The following is an 18,248-nucleotide window of genomic DNA, read 5'->3' as shown; positions in this document are numbered from 1 at the left end:
CTATCTCAAGAGAGTCTAGTAGGAGAGGGGTTAAAGTTGGTTTACATATGTTTCTAATGATAGAATCTGAATCAACAAGCAGAACCCACAGGGAGGCAAGATTCAACTCAATACAGACACTCCCCTATTTTTTTTTTAATTTTTAATTTAATTTTATTTATTTATTTATTTTTGGCTGTATTGGGTCTTCGCTGCTGCACGTGGGCTTTCTCTAGTTGCGGCAAGCGGGGGCTGCTCTTCGTTGTGGTGCGTGGGCTTCAGTAGTTGTAGCATGCAGGCTGTAGAGCGCAGGCTCAGTAGTTGTGGTGCATGGGCTTAGTTGCTCCGTGGCATGTGGAGTCTTCCCAGACCAGGGCTCGAACCCATGTCCCCTGCATTGGCAGGCGGATTCTTAACCACTGTGCCACCAGGGAAGTCCTGCAGACACTCCCCTATTTTTGAACATAATGTGCTTAAACATTTTTTGATGATTGAGTCTTATTTGCCATATGGTAAAATATTCATAAGCTACGAAGGGATATACAGTGAAAAGAAAATTGTCTTCCCATATCTGTCCTTCAGCCACTCAGTCCCCCTCCCTGTCAACCAAGATTAGCAATTTCTTGTATATTCTTCCATAAATAGTCTATGCATATGCAAGCATACCATAAGCAGATAATACAGACTATTCGACATAGTCTTTTTTCATTCAAAACTGTTTAAGATTATTCTCTATCAGCCCACATAGTGCTACCAAGTTTTTTTTTAATTCTTTTTAATGAATGCATGCAACTCTTTGTGTGACTGTACTATAATTTATTAAGCCCTCCTCTATTAGCAAACATTTAGGATGTCTCCAATCTTTGGCCATTATATAATATACTTCAGTGAATATCTTTGTACATACGGAACACGTGTAAATACATCTATAGAATTAGTTCCTAGAATTGAATTCCTGAGTTAAAAGATTTTTTTTCAGCGTTAAAACTTTAAAATATTGGGACTTCCCTGGTGGTGCAGTGGTTAAGACTCTGAGCTCCCAGTGCAGGGGGCCTGGGTTTGATCCCTGGTCAGGGAACTAGATCCCACATGCATGCCGCAACTAAGAGTTCACATGCCACAACTAAGGAGCAGGCAAACCACAACTAAGGAGCCCACCTGCTGCAAATAAGAACCGGTGCAACCAAAAAAAAAACAAAAACAAAGAAAAAAGGAAAACAAACAAAACTTAAAAATATTTAACACCTTTACACAGTTCAAAATTCATAAGATTCAAAGGGTATATGTGAAAAGTTTAACTTTCATTTCTGTCCTCAGCCTTCTAGTTCTATTCCCTGAGTCAACCAGTGTTATCAGTTTCATATCTATTCTTAAACATTTCCTTCCTTTTTCATATACATATGGTACCATGTTATATTCATGATTCTGTGCTTTGCATTTTGAAAAATTAACAATATATCATGAAAACCGTTCTCAGTCAGTAGTACGAAAGAGCTTTCTTTTTTTTTTTTATGGTTACACGGCATTCCATTAAATGGATGTATCATAACTCACCTGTCCTTTAACGATGGACATTTAGGTTGTTTAAAATGCACATTTTAAAAATTTTCATAGATATTGCCAGATTGCTCTTCACAGAGATTGTAACAATTTATACTTCCACCAATAAAGTATAAGAGTTTGTTTCTTCACATTTCAACAACACAGTGTATTATGAACATTTTGATCTTTGATATTATGATAGGTAACACACGACATCTCAATGTTATCTTTATTTGAATTTCTCTCACAAGTGAGACTGAGAATTTCTATCGATGTTAGAGCCATTTATAATTGTTTTACCATAAATTATCTATTCCTATCTTTTGCCTATTTTTCCACTGGGTTGTTGGTATTTTATTATTGATTTTTAGAAACTTGATATATAATAAGGATATTATCCTCTTGTTTGGCACACGTATTGCAAATATTTTTCCTAGTTTTTCTTTTTTAAATGTTTTTCTTTTATTTTTGGCTGTGTTGTGTCTTAGTTGCAGCATGCAGGATCTTTCACAGTGGCGCAAGGGCTCTTTGTTGCGGTAGGCAGGCTTCTCTCCAGTTGAGGTGTGTGGGCTTAGTTGCAGGGCATGTGGGATCTTAGTTCCTTCCCTAACCAGGGATTCAACCGGTGTCCCCTGCATTGCAAGATGGATTCTTAACCACAGGACCACCAGGGAAGTCCCCCTAGTTTTTCATTTATTTTTTGAATATGTTTATAGTGTGTTCCCCTCCATGTGGGATTTTTTATTTTTATGTAATAATATCTATTCATCTTCTGTTTAATGCTTGCAACCTTTCCCATATTTTCATCTAGTACTTTTATGGTTTCACCAATTAAATATTTGATTCATTTGGCTTTTATTTAGGAATAAAGTGTAAGATATAGCAAGTAAGGGATTCAGTTTTTTAATTTTTTCAGATGGTCATAGAATTTATTTAAACTTTAGAGCCTTTTGAAGGTCAGGACCACATCTGATGCATCTCTCTATGCTCCAAAATGTCTCTCACTAATAATAACTAGCACTTAATGAGCACCTACTAGGGCCAGGATGTCCTTGTGCTGAATGATTCCAAAGCCCTTGCACTTGCCAGTACAATACTCCCCCTTATCTAGCACAGTGCTTTACCCAAAAGCTCCCAGTCAATGTTATTTGAATAAATGAATAAATTTGCATATACTTAATTTGGGCCATGTATGATTCAGGTGAGCAATTCGTAGGATCCAGTCAGGCCAAGTTGATACCTCTGCACATCCAGCATGGGGTTGGGCTATTACAGTGGACTAAGCTTTAGCTCTGCCACTTACCTCTGACCTCCAGGCAAATAGTTTAACTGTTGTGAACTTCTGTTTTCCTTGTTTGTGAAATGGGATAACAATACATAGCTCAGAGGAGTACTGTGAGGGTCAAATGAGAATTTGTCTACATGAGGGCTCTGAAGGACATCAAGATGGTGTGCCTTAAGGGATTATGGTTCAAGTGTGGATACTGCAGATACCACTAGTAGCACACCACTATTAAACATCTTTTTCTGGTAGGACTGAAAGAAGAGGGGGAGGCTGAACAGAGGACAGAGTTGTGGGGAAGGCAGGGGCTATAAGTAGATATTTCTGTTCCCCAAGTGTTCATTCTCTGGGCATAAACTGAAATTCCCTCTGGAGCCGCACTAATGGACACATTAGTATCAGTTGACAAAGTACCATATGCTCTGAAATGTTCTCCCATTAAGCTCCATGGGAAATAGCAGGAATTCATGGTCCATTATAGGAAACCTGCCATGACTTTAGACTCTAGTAAAACACACTCCTAGATCTCCTAGGCTCTGGGAGGTCAGGCCATGCCCCCAACTACATGATGATGCATAAGACAAAGTCTGTAAAGTCAGGTTATCCTTGTCTGTCAATTCTAGGCTCATAAAGTCATCTTTTACTTAAAAAAATGTATTTTTTAATAATGGATTATTTTGTGAATGTTCTTGCTGTTTGGTTTCAAGCTAATTAGCATGTGTAACAGTCATTACTCAGGGTCCAGCTTATGAAAATACACATATCTTCAGTGTCATTAACAAGTACAGTTTTTCATAATTCACCACCTTAAATTTGTTACCTCCAGTATTCCTTTGCAAAAAGTATACCTCTTTTCATATCAAAATTTTTTCATATAAAAGGAAAAAAGAAAAAACACAGATCCATGCTCCACAGCAGACTTAAAGTATCAGGATCTGGGAGTTTCAATGTGCATAATAGCTGCATTTTATTGAATGTCTACAACACCCCTAATCATATGCTACATACTTTGTCCTTCCTTATTATTTAATTTAGTCTTCACAACACTCTTCAAGGTCAGTATTATCTCCTCCTTATGATGAGAAAACTGAAAGGTTACATTAGTTGTTCAAGGTCACAAAGCTAGCAAGAGACAGAATTGGGAATTCAAGCCTCTAACACACATCCTTCCCAGAACATCCCTGTGATTCAAAACAGACTGAAACACAATGTTGCAGTACACAGTACATAGTTACAAAACATGAATAAAGCCTTGTTTTTAGGAAAATCTAGGTCATCCATCTCTCTCCCTAGCCTACACTAAAGATGGAAGAGAATGCCTCCAAGACTTTCCCCTGTGCCTGGAGCCTCTCCATGCACCATTTCCAGAAGTTAGGTTTGTAGGAGTGTTTTAACTGAAGAGTGTCCAGGCTAGCACTGCCCCTTCAATCAGGTTTGCTCTGCCTTTACCTGTCTTCCACATTGGGCTCCGTTTAATAGGATTTGCACTGAATGAAGGATTCCACTGTCTCCCCTCCGCCAAAGTTAGACAAACACTGATGTAGCCCGATTCTCTCTCTTATAGATGAAGATACTCAGACCCAGAGCAGCTTTGAACAAAATCACCCAGAAAGGTAGGACAGACTCTTTTTTCTTTAAGGTTTTAACTGCTGGGTTACTACAGTGTAACTATTGGGGTGACAAAGCCAATCACCATGGGAGGTATGTTCCAAGAGCCTTTCCAGTTTGTTGACCGAATAGGGGATGGTGGCTGACCCAGATTTAAATTTTGGCTTCATTGCCTACTAGCTGGATTTTGAGCAAGTTACTTAACCTTGCTGAGTCTCTTCATCTGCATAACAGACACCCTAATATCTGCTTATTGGAGTTTTGTGATTATTAATATTATATTTAAATTTATTTATTTATTTATTTATGGCTGTGTTGGGTCTTCATTTCTGTGCGAGGGCTTTCTCTAGTTGTGGCAAGCAGGGGTCACTCTTCATCACAGTGCATGGGCCTCTCACTATCGCAGCCTCTCTTGTTGCAGAGCACAGGCTCCAGACGCGCAGGCTCAGTAGTTGTGGCTCACGGGCCCAGCTGCTCTGCGGCATGTGGGATCTTCCTAGACCAGGGCTCGAACCCGTGTCCCCTGCATTGGCAGGCAGATTCTCAACCACTGAGCCACCAGGGAAGCCCTAATATTGTATTTAAAACACCTTGCACATAATAGGTTTTCCTTCCCATCCTCAGAACCTTCGTATAGGCTGTTCTCTCTGCCTATGAGGTCTATCTTCTCTCTTCTCCCCAGGGAGCTAACTTGTACTTATTCTTTAGTTTCTTTCATTAGACTCCTTGGGTTAGAATCTAAGCTCTGCCACACATACTAATTAAGTGACCTTGGGAAAGTTAGCCTTAGTTTTCTCATCTATAAAATAAAGTTACTAATAATATATACCTCATAGAATTATGTTAACATGAGATAACATAAACTGCTTATGACCAACAAATATTAGGTCTCAATAAATCTTAACAAGGACTAGGGTCAACAAAATAATTTTGGAGAGCTCTCTTTCTGTCCCAAGTAAACTATTTACATTGTCTAGAAGCTTATGACATTTATACTTTATTCTTGGAGTTCAGAAAATTTACCAGGACATGGCAAAATCCATTCTGTCAATCTTTGTCTTTTAAATGGTGTATTTAGACTACTTACTTCTAATGTAATTATTGAAATGTTAAGACTTAAGTCTGACATTTTATTACTTATTTTCTGTTTGTTCCCCACTTTCCACTTCTCTTTTCTTTTTTCTGCCTCCCTGTGGATTACCTGGGCATGTTTAAGAATTCCATTTTGATTTATCAGTGGTGTTTTTGAGTATATCTCTTTGTATAGTTTTTTAGTTGTTGGTCAAGTATTAAACTATACATACACAATCTGTCACAGTCTACTGGTGCTGACATTTTACCACTTCAAGTAAAACGTGCATTTAGGTCCCTTTATTTACTCTCTCTCCTTTTAAATATAATTGTCTTAAATATGACCTCTATATACACCAAGAACTTATGACAATATTATAATTTTTGCTCCCACCAAACATAAATCTAAAAACTTAAGAGGAGGGCTTCCCTGGTGGCGCAGTGGTTGAGAGTCCGCCTGCCGATGCAGGGGACACGGGTTCGTGCCCTGGTCCGGGAAGATCCCACATGCCGCGGAGCAGCTGCGCCCATGAGCCATTGCCCCGGGCCTGCGCGTCCGGAGCCTGTGCTCCACAACAGGAGAGGCCTCAACAGTGAGAGGCCCATGTACCGCAAAAAAAAACAAAAAAAAAAAAACAAAAAAACTTAAGAGGAAAGTAATAATCTATTATATTACCCAATATTTTTACCTTTTCTGTTATTCTTTCTTCACTGTTGATATTCCAAGTTTCCTTCTTTTATCATTTCCTTTCTGTGTGAAGAATTTCCTGTAGTCATCCTTTTAGGGTAGGTCTATTGGTCACAAATTATATTAGTTTTTCACCTTCATTCCTGAAGGATATTTTTACTGAATATAGAATTCTGAGTTGACATCAGTTTTCATTCAGCACTTGAAAAACATCGCACCGCTTCCTTCTGACCTCCATGATTTCACATGAGAATTCTGTTGTCATTTGAATTGGTGTTCCCCTCTAAGTCATGTGTCATTTCTCTCTGCTATCAAGACTCTGTTTTGTCTTTAGGTTTTAGAAGTATAATTATGATGGCTATAATTATTGAAATGTTAGGACTTAAGTCTGTGGATTTCTTTAGTTTTCTCTGAGCTTCTCCCTTCTGGAGTTTGTGCAGCTTCTTCAATCTAGGCTTATGCCTTTTGCCAAATTTGGGGGATCCTCAGAGATTGTTTCTTCAACTACTTTTTCAGTCCCTCTCTCCCCTTCTCTCTCTCTCTCCTCTCCTTCTGGGACTCTGATGATATGAATTTTAGCTTAACTTTGTTCTTCAACTTTTTCCCCCAGTCTGTTTTCACTCTGTTGTTCAGACTGGTTAAATTCTATTAATCTGTCCTAAGTTCACTGACTTTTATCCTCTGTTATCTCCACTCTACTATTGAGCCTGTCCAGTGAGATTTTCACTCCTTTTATTGCATTTTCCAGTTATGAAATATCTATTTTGGTTATTTTTTATAACTTCTATTTCTTTGCTGATAGTTTCTATAGTTTCATTTGTTTCAGGAGAATCAATAAGTGCTTGTTTAAGCATTTTTATTGTGGCTGCTTTAAAAGCATTGTCAGATAATTCCAAAATTTGTAGTTTCTCCATTTTGGCATCTGTTGATTGTCTCTTTCTCATTCAAGGTGTGATTTTTCTGGTTCTTGGTATGATGAGTGATTTCTAAAAGCTGTATCCTGGACATTTTAGGTATCATGTTATGGATTCTGGATCTTATTTGCACCTTCTATTTTAGCAAGCCTCAATTGACACTGTACTGGTGGGGAAAGGGAACACTGCCTCATTACCTCATGGGCAGCAGTGAAAGTCTAAGTTCCCCTTTTAGCCTCTACTGACCAGGGGTAGGAGAGTAGGAGTGTTTTGTGTCATTTTTTTCTGGGGTGTTTGTCTGGAATAGGGTTGGTTTTATCACAAAGGCTTCTGTCTTATTAGGCTGCTCTTTCACATTCCTTTGACAATGGAGATCAGACTTTTCTTGAGGCTGTTTTTTTCTGTACCTATTGGCATTTCTTAGCTGTGGGCTTCTCTAGTGCCCAGTCTGGGATGTATAGGAGGCAAAAAGAAAATCTAGGGAATTCATGGTCATGTTGTTCATTGAGTCCTGAGGTCCCTAACTGGTCTGCTTTCTCCATCATTCAGAGTTTTCTTACCTTTGTTTTATATGTTATGTCTAGGGATTCAGGAGGAATAGGGAGAAATGTATGTCCTGCATCTTGTCCAGAACTGGAATTCCTAGATGTATACTTTTAAATTACTACTCTGTAGCATTTAATGAGTTTTTTCTAACTGAAAATTCAATTTTCTGAAAGTCTATAAAATTCTCCTATTATTTCTTTGGTTGTTGCATTGCTCTCTTCTTATTTTTCCTCCATTTGGTACTCCTATTATTTGCATATCTCCTAGATACTTCATCCATGGTTTTTTAAAAAAATTTTTCCCTCATAATTTCTGTTTCTTTGTATTTTTGGATTGGTACTGTGGGATTGTTCTCCTTTTTCATCTTTCAGACCATTAAATCAATTTTTGGTGGTGTTCATTCTATTCTTTGCTTCCACAATTGAAATGTTTAAATTTAGAAATTTTTTTTTTTACTTCCAAAAACCATTTCCCCTCATTGTTATCACTTTTCCCCCAATCTCTACTTGAATCTCCTTAAAACTCTTATTTTCAAAGCTTACTTTTTCTTATTTTAAATCTGTCTGAACATGAGTCCTCTCTTTTAGTTATCTAGCTTGGTCTTTCTCCTTTAAGCAACTGAGCCCCTTAACTGATCTCTGATCTGCTTTGGCTACTCATACCAGCACCTGGGCAAGTCAGGCTCTTGTGGCCTCTTGGATAGCAACAGCTGAGCAATTGTGAAAGGAAAGAAAGATGCCTTTTCTCCAGTGACCTAATGGTGAACAAAGCTGGTCAGCTGGGTCCCTCAGGCTGAGGTGACGGTGGGAGAGGCTTCTAGGATCTTCAGACACTCCCGGTGTGAATGGGAAAGGGTTGGGCTGCTGTGCGTCAATGTGTAAGTTGTTTGCCACACAAGGGTACCTGATTGAGAGAATATTAAGAGCTAAAATCTACTTGCTGAGCTGTTTACCCTGCTGTGGAGCTACATCTGCCTGAAAGAAGGAAACATTACTTCCTCATTTGCACAAGAGCAGCTGAAGGGGATGCCTTTTTCTAATCTACATTAAGATGCTGTACAAGCTAGTAGTGGCCCTGGGAGGGGTAGTTTGGCCCACCTGTGGCATTCCCTTCTAGGGAGGTGAGCCCCAGTGGAATCGGGGCCTTCACTCAGGGTTATGTGCAGGAAGTGGGCAGGGACAGTTCCTCCTCACCTGCTAAGGGGTCCCATTCAGTTGGGGCCAGCTGGGCCCCTCAGGTAGCTTCAGAATTGAAAGCCTTTGTGGCAGGCTCACTAGTGAAGCAGGTACTTCCCAGGTTCCTGGGCCTTGGTCCTCCCTGCAATTTTAAACAGTGTGGCAGAGACACCATCCTTCACCAGTCCTGCACTGGCTCGGTCTCCCCAGGATGTGTGAGGTTTCCTTTAGGCGCCAGCTGTAGGCCCTAGCATCCTACCCTCTCTATTCACTGTGTGTCTCACAGTTTGAGTCACTTCTACAGAGAGCTGAGTGAGAGAAACAGTGTCACCTCTAGGTGCAAGCCCCCATCTTTAGAGAATCCCCTTGGATAGTCATCCTAAGATCATTTAGGAAATTTTTCCGTATCAAAATTCTGTTGCAGTCATCATTTTTCCCCATAGGATAGAGCTGTATTACCCAGATAAACCTGAACTTGGATCCCATTTACCACCAGCTCTATGACCTCATGCAAATCATTTGACTTCTCTGAGCTTGTCTTAGTTTCTTTGTCTGTAAAACGAGGGTCATAATGTTTGTCTTCCATAACTCAAGGAGCTATTGAGAGAATAAAATGAGACGATTGCTCTGTCTAGTGCTTTGCAAACGGTAAAGTGCAATGAAAAGGTAAAGGAGATGAATAAAATGGTGATGGAGAGATGGTGGCATCTGCTTCTGGGGCCATGGGGAGCAGAGCGGTGGTGTGAAGTTGCAGTCATCCAGTAGATTCAGAGCAGGATCAAGCCTCTGGGAATTGGAGCAGACATAGTTGGCAAGACCAGAGTAGGGCCATGCCAGACACTGGCCACAACCTCAAGGGCATGCTTTCTTCTTAGGAGCTGATCTTTCAAAGGCTGAACTAGCGGAAAAAAGAGAATTTTAAAAAGAGATAAAAAGGAAAGAGTAAAAGATGCTAAAGCCACTCATATAGTTTCAAAGCGGTCCCTCAGAACACTGAAAGATTTATCAGGTAAGGAATGAGATAAAAACATCTGAGAGGAGACATAAAGATCTCGAATATATATTTTTTAATTGTGATAACCATTCCCAACCCTATGCAAATATCCCATCCTTTTCCTCTGTTTCCAACCAAGTCATTAAGTCTATTGCATTAGCAATAGATTAGAATACCAGTTTTATCAAGGAGCAGAGAATGTAATTAGGAACAGGAAAAGAAATTAAGCAGGCAAGGCTTATATGAGAGCTAAGGAAGCAATCCAGAAGAAAGATGTGTCTTCCACACCTCCACCCTTCACCCTCCCCCAAAAGGAAAAATAGGTCATCTTTGAGAGAATGACTGTGACAGGTGATCATGTAAGGTTTGGAAAGTACTGGGAGACTGATCTCTCTTCACTAACACACAGACAATGGACTTTCTAGCCTAACTCCCTACTCTTAGTATTTCACAGTGAACTGGACAATTCATTTTTAAGATGCGAGCAGTGAATGTCTGCCTCTGTGTCCTAGAATCTTGGGAGTAAGAACATGTTGTTGTTATGCCATTGTTTCTCCCTGTAGGGCAACAAGAGGTAATATACTTGTTGTTAATTTACTTGTCCTCAAGAGGTAATATAATCCTCATGATAAGCACCCAGTCTCTTTTTCAGACAACGGCAGAACCTCTCTTTCTGACTTAATATTTTACTTCCTTAAGGTAGTTACAAGGTATCATTCCCTCCTTTTACAAAAGAGTAAACTGCAGCCCAGAGATGTCATGTGACTTTCCCATAGCCACGTGGCAAGGTTAAGGACAGAACTAGGTTCTAGAACTCTAGGGCACTGCTTTTCTACAAGCAGCTGACCACGAATGCTGGCATGGATGTTCCTAGTGGTCTTGTTGCAATACTCCAACAGTCCCTGAATCTTGGCTCACCAAAGTCTCAATGAAACTGTCTTCATTATAGTTCACTATTAACTAGAGCTTGAATATTAAAAACATGTCATCAGTTTATGTAGTATAGTAATACTGCCTTAACCAAAACATTCCATTATCTATCCAGTCTGGATTGATGTTTACATCACTATACTTCAAAAGGCATAAGTTCATAGGAGGGCACTCAACAATGTTGAGTGAATGACCACTTGGAGGCTCATTAAGGAACCATGCCATTTTATATCTGAAAGAGGACTTGAAGGTCATCCTGTCCCACTCCTTTCCTTTCTTTTGCAGCCTGAAGAGTGAGGGGATTTGGAGAACAGCACTGGAACCCCCTCCCTTTTTTTTTTTTCTGTTTCCCAGACCAGCATTATTTTTTCCACCTGCACTGCTTTCAGTTAATTTGATACAAAGACATTAAAATTGTCAATTTACTTGTATTCTGGTATACAAAAGAAGTGCTTCTAACATCTAATTTTAAAACACTACTCCATACAAAATGACAGGGCAGGTTTGGGGTTTTGCTTGTTTGTTTGTTTGTTTTAATTGTATGGAATTCGATCATTCTGAGGAAGAGCAGAAACTTGTCCTAAATCACTGAAGACAGTAAAGCTGAAATTTGAAGCAGTAAACTATTCTATTTTGGGAACAATAGATATGAAGTCAGGAAGAGTTAGGCATTCTAAGAAGAAGATTGTATAGAAAAGCTTACTAATAAGTCAGCTCTCCAAAGTATTTGAATGCAAAGGAGATTAATACAGATAAAAGGAAGATATGGGCACTTAGCAGATGACAAATAATAACACATTCATGCCATAGGGAAAGCAAACTTTTAGCTGAAATGGTACTTATGGGAAATAAATTCAAACCTCAGATGTTTTAGTCAGGAAGTCTCATTAGGATGCAACACAGCTTCTCATCATGGGTTATTACACAGTGTCACTAAAAAAAGGACAGACATCTGAGAGGGACAAGACATGACCAAATAGCAGTATGAGAAATTTCAGTCTTGCTGTGTCTTGCTCTATATGAATATTGGATCATTAGATGCTATCCTCTCACCAAAAATGACTTCAGAATGACAAAAACAGAGATTAAAAGTGATCTATATTGAAATGACAGCTGTTAGGGTAAAACTCTTTTGAGAATCTAATGTAGATTTTATTCATTCATTTAACAAATATCTATGGGGTTCTAGGAAGATGAAAATAAAGAAGATAATGTCTTTTACAAGGAGGTCTCAAAAAAGACAGACGTAAATAAACCATTGTGGTGAGGTGTGGTGTGAAGAATATACCAAGCACAACCTTTGGTTCTGCTGATTTTATCTAAGCTTTTGAAATATATAAATGTTTTTCTTTTATATAAAAAAAGAATATATCAAGCACAGCCCAGGCACAAAGGAGGGACTGGGGAGACCTCAGAGAGGGGAAGATATTTTTGACCAGGATTTAAAGGAGGAAGAAGAGTTTGTCTGGCAGGCTGTGGTAAACATGGGGAAATGGGGAAGGCTCCCAGAGCGAGGCAGTAGCTTATGCAAAGTATTTGACAGTATGGGATTTAGAATCCCAGATGAATCCCAGTGCAGCTATTTTAAAGCCGTGGTTTTGTAGGTAAGTGACATTACTTCTTGGAGCCTCAGTTTCCTTCTCTGTAAAAGGAGCATAGTAATCTTCACTGCATATACTGATTATAAGCATGACTAATAGTGCTGGCTAGCAGGTAATAAATGCTGTTTCATCTCTAATAACTCTTTATAGAACATGCCTAGGTTGCAAGTTGTCTTATTATGTTCCCTCTGCAGAGGAAGATACCTAGAACTGAGAGCTTATGGAACTTCCCCAAGATTACATAGGTTAACAAGTGGCTGTGTTAGGATTTGAACCCAGGCAGTTTGGCTTGAGACTGTTTGTTTTAGCACAGTGTTCTATGCCTTTTATTACATGAGATATTGTATGTAAAGCACTTAAAAAAGTGACCTGTAGCATAAGTTAATAAGTTATAGCTATTTTTACTATTGTAAAGTACAATTGCCCTAGGAACATGAGGTTTTCGGTGTGCAGGTATGGGGTGAGGTGGAGATGGGGCTGCAGCAGTAATGCGTTGGATAGCTGAGGGGCTTCATGCCATGCTAAGGAGTTAGAGCTTTATTGCCAGGCTAAGAAGGAACAATGGAGTTACCTTCAGCAGGAGAGTGACTTGTCAGATTTATGGATTAAAAAGGTTACAGGCAGCATGTGGCAGATGAATTGCCAATAGGCAAGACTGGAGGCTTTTACCACAGCTTCACCAAGAAATGGGGAGGCTCCAACTAAGGCAAGGACAGCAGGATAAAGAGGAGAGGATGAGTATAAGAGATGTTATGGACACAGAGTTGACTGTATTTAGTGACCAGTAGGATATGAGGACCAGGAAGAGGGAAGAGTCTAGAATGTTCCCTTGGTTTCTGGTTTAAGTCCCACTACCATTTGAGATATGGAAGCAATGCAGAAGGGGTAGTTTAAGGAAGATGGGAGTTTGGTTTTGGCTCTGTTGAGACTGTGGCACCTGAGGGGCATTCAGGAGTTGCACCAGCCAGTTGTGTCTCTGGGTTTGGAGCACAGAAGGTCTGAGCTGAAGAACAGAATTGCAGTGGATAGAACTGCTCAGTTAGGGTGAAGAGAGAAAAGAGACCAAGAGGGGACACAAGCAACCTTGGTATTTAAGCAGCAGGCAGACAAGGAAGGCTGAAGGGGGATGAGGGATCAGAATGGCTGAGTGGGAACTCAGGGGCCAAAGGTGAAATTGTTGACACAAATATACATAAAGCACCTGAAGATGCAGACACCTCTGGCATGGGCAGCTAGGACATTGTGAAGGACAGGACAAAATTCCATGGGCGAAATTTGTACTCACTGGACAAGAGGGTTGAGTTTTTATTTTCCTTTTTGACAAGTGAACTCTTCGGTCTTTAATCTGCGTTTGGGAGAGTAATTTGATTATTAATCTTTATCTACAACACATAATTTTAAAACTTAAACTTTATTTAGAGATAATTGTAGATTCACACGCAGTTTTATAAGCAACAATATGGAGAGGTACAACATTTAATTTTTTAGAAGCTGACTTTATTTCCTCATGGCTTCAGAATTTTCCATTTTTGTTCACTTTCCCTAATGGTGCTTATTGTGGGGGCAGAACTCTGTACACTCTAACTAGAGAGGAGACAGGTGACGGAAGCAGACCCCAAGGAGTGAAGGGCTATCTCAGCCCATAGATCTGGGTGCAGAGGGGCTGGGGCACTGAGAGAAAAGGGAGTTTTGGGTGGAGGTGCCTAGGAGGCCTTTTAAAAATGGAGCCTCTCAGGAGACCCTTTTTGGATAGAGGTCTGGATTTGAGAATGAAGGATGAGAGGAGGTGGGTGCTGGAGGGCCTTTCTTCATCCAGGCCAGTTGGGCTCCAGCTCCAACTGCTGCAATGCTGCTGCTTTGTTTTTTGGGTTTTTTTGGGTTGGGGCGGGAAATGAGGACACACTTGTGAACTTGTATTTGTGCTCCATTCCACCAGCAAAATGATCTAACATTGATGGTACCCCTTCCCTACTCAAAAACTCCTCCCGTGGTCCCTGCTGACTCTGCTGCTTCAGCTCTGGGCTCCTGAGCCTCCCCACTGGGCTCTCTCTCACCTGGGGGGTCTTTGTTGCTGTGGTCTGTGCCTAGAAGGCTCTCTCCACACTGGTCCCTTTCATTGGCAACCCCGTTGCCCCCAGGTTTCTGTTTGGAGGGCATCTTCTCCAGGAGGCAGTCTTCCCTCAGCCGGTGTGGGCACCACCTGCCATGCCCCCCTTGGCCCCCTAGGATCACACTATGGTTACAGGAACTGCACTGTATTAGCAGTCTGCTAGACAGTACATTTCTGTGAAGGTAGGAACTGTGTTTTATTCGAGGCTGTATCTCTAGCGTCTAACACAGTACAGAGACCTAGTAGGTGTTGAGTAGCCATTTCGACAAGAAAGAATTCTTGGACAGAAGCATGCAAAGGAGGGGGGGATGGATAGAGAGGTGGTAGCACAGGAGCCAGAGGAGTGGGTGGGTAGCCCAGGGAGTCAGAAGAGGGCTGAGTGCAGACTCCTTAGGGCACCCCAACAGTTTAGGGCTTTAGGGTTTGAGAAGCCCTCAAGAAGACTAGGAAGGAGTGGCTAGAGAGATTGCAGGAACCAGTGCCCCAGAGCAGGAGTTTGCAGAGGCAGGGTAGGTGGACCATAGTGCCATACGTGGGCCCACCCCTTCCACCTCCCCTCAGCCCGAGGGGCTGTGTGTGTGTTGTGGGGTGTGTGTTGTGGGGGGCAGTCGGGATCATCTTCATCTCGCAGAGTCCCGTGTAGCTGGAGCTCTTCAAAACGCCTTGGAGTACAAGAGCCAGTGGAAGGGAGGTGTGAGAAAGGGGGGTCGTTCCTTGGGACTCTTCTGAGTTCCTGTTCTGGCGCCACCGCCGCCGGTCCGGGTGGCCTTGAGGAGCCCTTTCCTCTCCCGGCCTCAGTCTCCCGGTGGGTAACCGGCGGACGCTGCGTGCCCACGCGGGAGCTGGGGAAGGCCGGCGGAGGCAGGGCTCGGGTGGGAGCGGGACCGCCCACTGCGGCGGGCCGGGACCTCCCGGGCCCGCGGAGGCGGCGCGCGGGGCTCCTCCCCCGGGGCGAGGGTCGCGGCGCAGGCAGCTGTCGGCCCCGCAGCTGCAGCCTCAGCACCTGCCGCGGCCAGACGGCGCGGGCGGGCGCGGCCTGGCTGTGCGCCCCCACTCCGGCTGCAGCCGCGGCGCGGGAGGCGGAGCCCGAGCCGAACCCGAGCCGAGCCGCTGGCTGAGCCTTGCCCGCGTCCGTGCCCGCCGCCGGGCGGGGCCGCCCCTAGCCGAGAGCGTCAAGTCCGCCAGGTCCGCGTCCGCGCGGCTGGCGCCTCCTTGCAGGTAAGGGCGAGGTCCCGGCGCCGCAAAGTTTTGGGGGGACTGCCGGTCCCTACGCCCCGGGCCTGCGCCTCCGGGAACTGCAGACTGCTTGCCCCGCGGCTTAGTCCGCGCCGCCCTCCGCCGTGCGCTCCGCTTGCACCTCCGGCCCCCGGTGACCCGCGCCCGCCTCCAGTCCTCGTGCCCCCACTCCCGGCGCGGGGCGTGTCCGCGGTCTCGCTCAGGGCCTGCAAAGGTTAAATCTTTACACGGCATCAATGTATTGCTTAAGATTTCGAGATCTGCATGGTATAGTGCAAAGAGCGGCAAACCAGCAGGTGGGAGACCAGGGTTCAGGTGCGGCCACGGCCAGAGCCAACTTTCTGAGTGACCTCGGACCAGCCTGCCCTGCCGGATATCGACGGCTACACCTGGACCGGGAGGGGTTCGCCAGGGACGATCACCTGAACCGCCCTGCCTGTGTTGCCACTTTGTGAGTCGAGGGGCACCCCTGAGTGTCTCAGCTCCACAGCTCCTTGGGGGTGGAGAGGAATGTTGGGACCTACAGAAGTCAGTATCGGGGGTCACGTCGTTTACCTGCAGCAGCTTTGGCTGAGCTTCAGGAGGGGTTTTGAGTCAGCTTCTGGAAATAAAGGATGCTCCCAGGGCTTGGAGTTGGGGCCCTGGCTCCTGGTGGCTCCTCTGCCCTCCACTGACTAGGTAACCTTGGGCAAGTACCCCTCCCGGTTGTTGCCACCTATAAAATGGGGCGGGCGGGGAGGCATTGTGCACTAGATCATCATTGAGATACATCCGCGGTAAACGTGCAGAAGTGAAATGTCCGGGTCTCTGAATTTGGGGTCAGTTTGCGCAGAGGCAATATTTCACCAAGAATCCACCCAGCACTTGCAAATGGGCGTTAAGAAAATAAAGGAGGTATTTGCAGTTTGCTTTGGGAATCCCGAAATAGACATGGTAAGGATTGGCGAACGCTCTCCTTGCCTCCTTCAGTGCTTTGGCCCATCATAAAATATTCAACGGCATAATGATTTGTTTTCAAAGTGGCTTATAGATCAGGAAGCATTTCTGTTTGTGAGTCAGTTATTTTAGTAAAAACCTCAAAATACTTGTTTGAGGGAAAAAGTAATGCACTGATCTAGAGGTCCTGACCCAGAGGCCAGCATCTCCTCATATCTAGTCTAAAGCCACGGCTGAGATGTTTTCTAATCAAGACGAATCAAAATAACTTACAGGTCAGGCATCCTTTGGTGGGTGTTCAACATAGCAGTGATTGGAGAGGCCAACAGTTCAGCGAGTGCATATTTTCTAGGACAGGTGAATTCTGGTGCAGCGACAGCAGAACAAACACAAGGTAGTTAACTGTGACATCCTAGAAGGTGAACTTTGTGCTTTTGTCCAATCTCTTATCCCCCTTGTGCTGCAGTTAGTTTCTGCCCAGTGTGTGGGTGAAATCCATTACTATGAAATGATTCTTATGGAAGTGATTTTATTATTTTATTTCCTTCCTAGACTTCCTGGTTTTAAGTTTCAAGCTTTATGAAATCAGAGGACTAGTGAGAGTGTTTTGTGACTGGAGCAGGAAAATGGCAGAGTTGTGGCACATAAGTTTGCCTTTCCTGAACTATATAGTTGAAGCTAATATGTCCAGAGCCTTTGATCTCTCAGATGCATTCAAATGCCACCAGTCTTTCCCCTCTTCATTCTTCAATGGTTCAGCAAGAATTTTCTCAACTTATTCAGGAGGAAACAAACAGGGAAAATACTGACAGGCTCTACCCTCAAGGAGCTCAGATTTTAGTGAGGAATAAAGAAGATTATACCACAGGGCCTTCTGGGAGCTAAACCCTGGGACCTCTGGAAACACTGACGGGGGTGAATTCTAACTGGGGAGACTGGGGAAGTCTGCACCATGGAAGGTGGAAGGAAGAAGAGAATTCAACAGGTGGTGAAAAGCAGAAAGGCCACCTTAGGTCACGGAACTAGAATGAGCAAAGGTACGGAGGCAGGAAAGCACAGGACCCAGATGGAGAAGAGTGAGTCTGGTGGAAGCACAAGACAAGGCAGAACACTTCAGAGGACAGTGGAAAGAGGTTCAGGAGGCTCTGACCCTGGGCTGGAATCCACACTGGTTTGGGGATGTTGGACCTCTGAGCCTCACTTTTCTCATTTGTAAAGTGGGAAGAATAATAATTCCAAACTCACAGGGTTAAATGAGATCACAGGGTATAAAAGTGTCTAACAGAGTGTTTGCATACAATGGGTGTTTGATAAGTTAGTTCCTCTTATTAGCAAGTTCACAGGCAAGCTCCCTAAATGTTGGAGTATATAAACAGTACTTTTGTTTTAGCAATATGTGTTGACCTAGAACCTCACCATCAGGATGGAGTTCCTGTGACAGTGTGATTTGTATTCAAGATGCCTCTTGATTCAAGGGGCAGGGGCTTTTTGTTATATGGTGCGTGCTCAGACCAAACACTGACATCAACGGCAGCCAATGCCCTGTAAATACTGTTAAGTGGTGGGAGGCCACAGAGGGGTTAATTGGAAGATGGAATCCCTGCCTCCACAAGCTTATCATTAGTGCTCAAGGACC

General features: G+C 43.1%; 1 protein-coding gene across 1 annotated transcript in view; it reads left to right on the top strand.

Moving 5' to 3' along the window:
• Nucleotides 1-4,320: 4,320 nt before the first annotated feature.
• FRMPD1 (FERM and PDZ domain containing 1) overlaps nucleotides 4,321-18,248 on the top strand; it is a 95,890-nt gene continuing 81,962 nt past the window's right edge. Inside the window, exon 1 of the mRNA XM_027105474.1 lies at nucleotides 4,321-4,416. The gene's annotated coding sequence lies outside the window, so the exon portion shown is untranslated. The remainder of the gene's footprint in view (nucleotides 4,417-18,248) is intronic.

Source organism: Aethalodelphis obliquidens, unplaced genomic scaffold (genome assembly GCF_003676395.1).
Source record: "Aethalodelphis obliquidens isolate GAN/ISIS:26980383/991018 unplaced genomic scaffold, ASM367639v1 scaffold7, whole genome shotgun sequence".
Taxonomy (NCBI): Eukaryota; Metazoa; Chordata; class Mammalia; order Artiodactyla; family Delphinidae; genus Aethalodelphis; species Aethalodelphis obliquidens.
The sequence above is the reverse complement of the archived record's forward strand: the minus strand, read 5'-3'. Positions and strand labels throughout refer to the sequence as shown.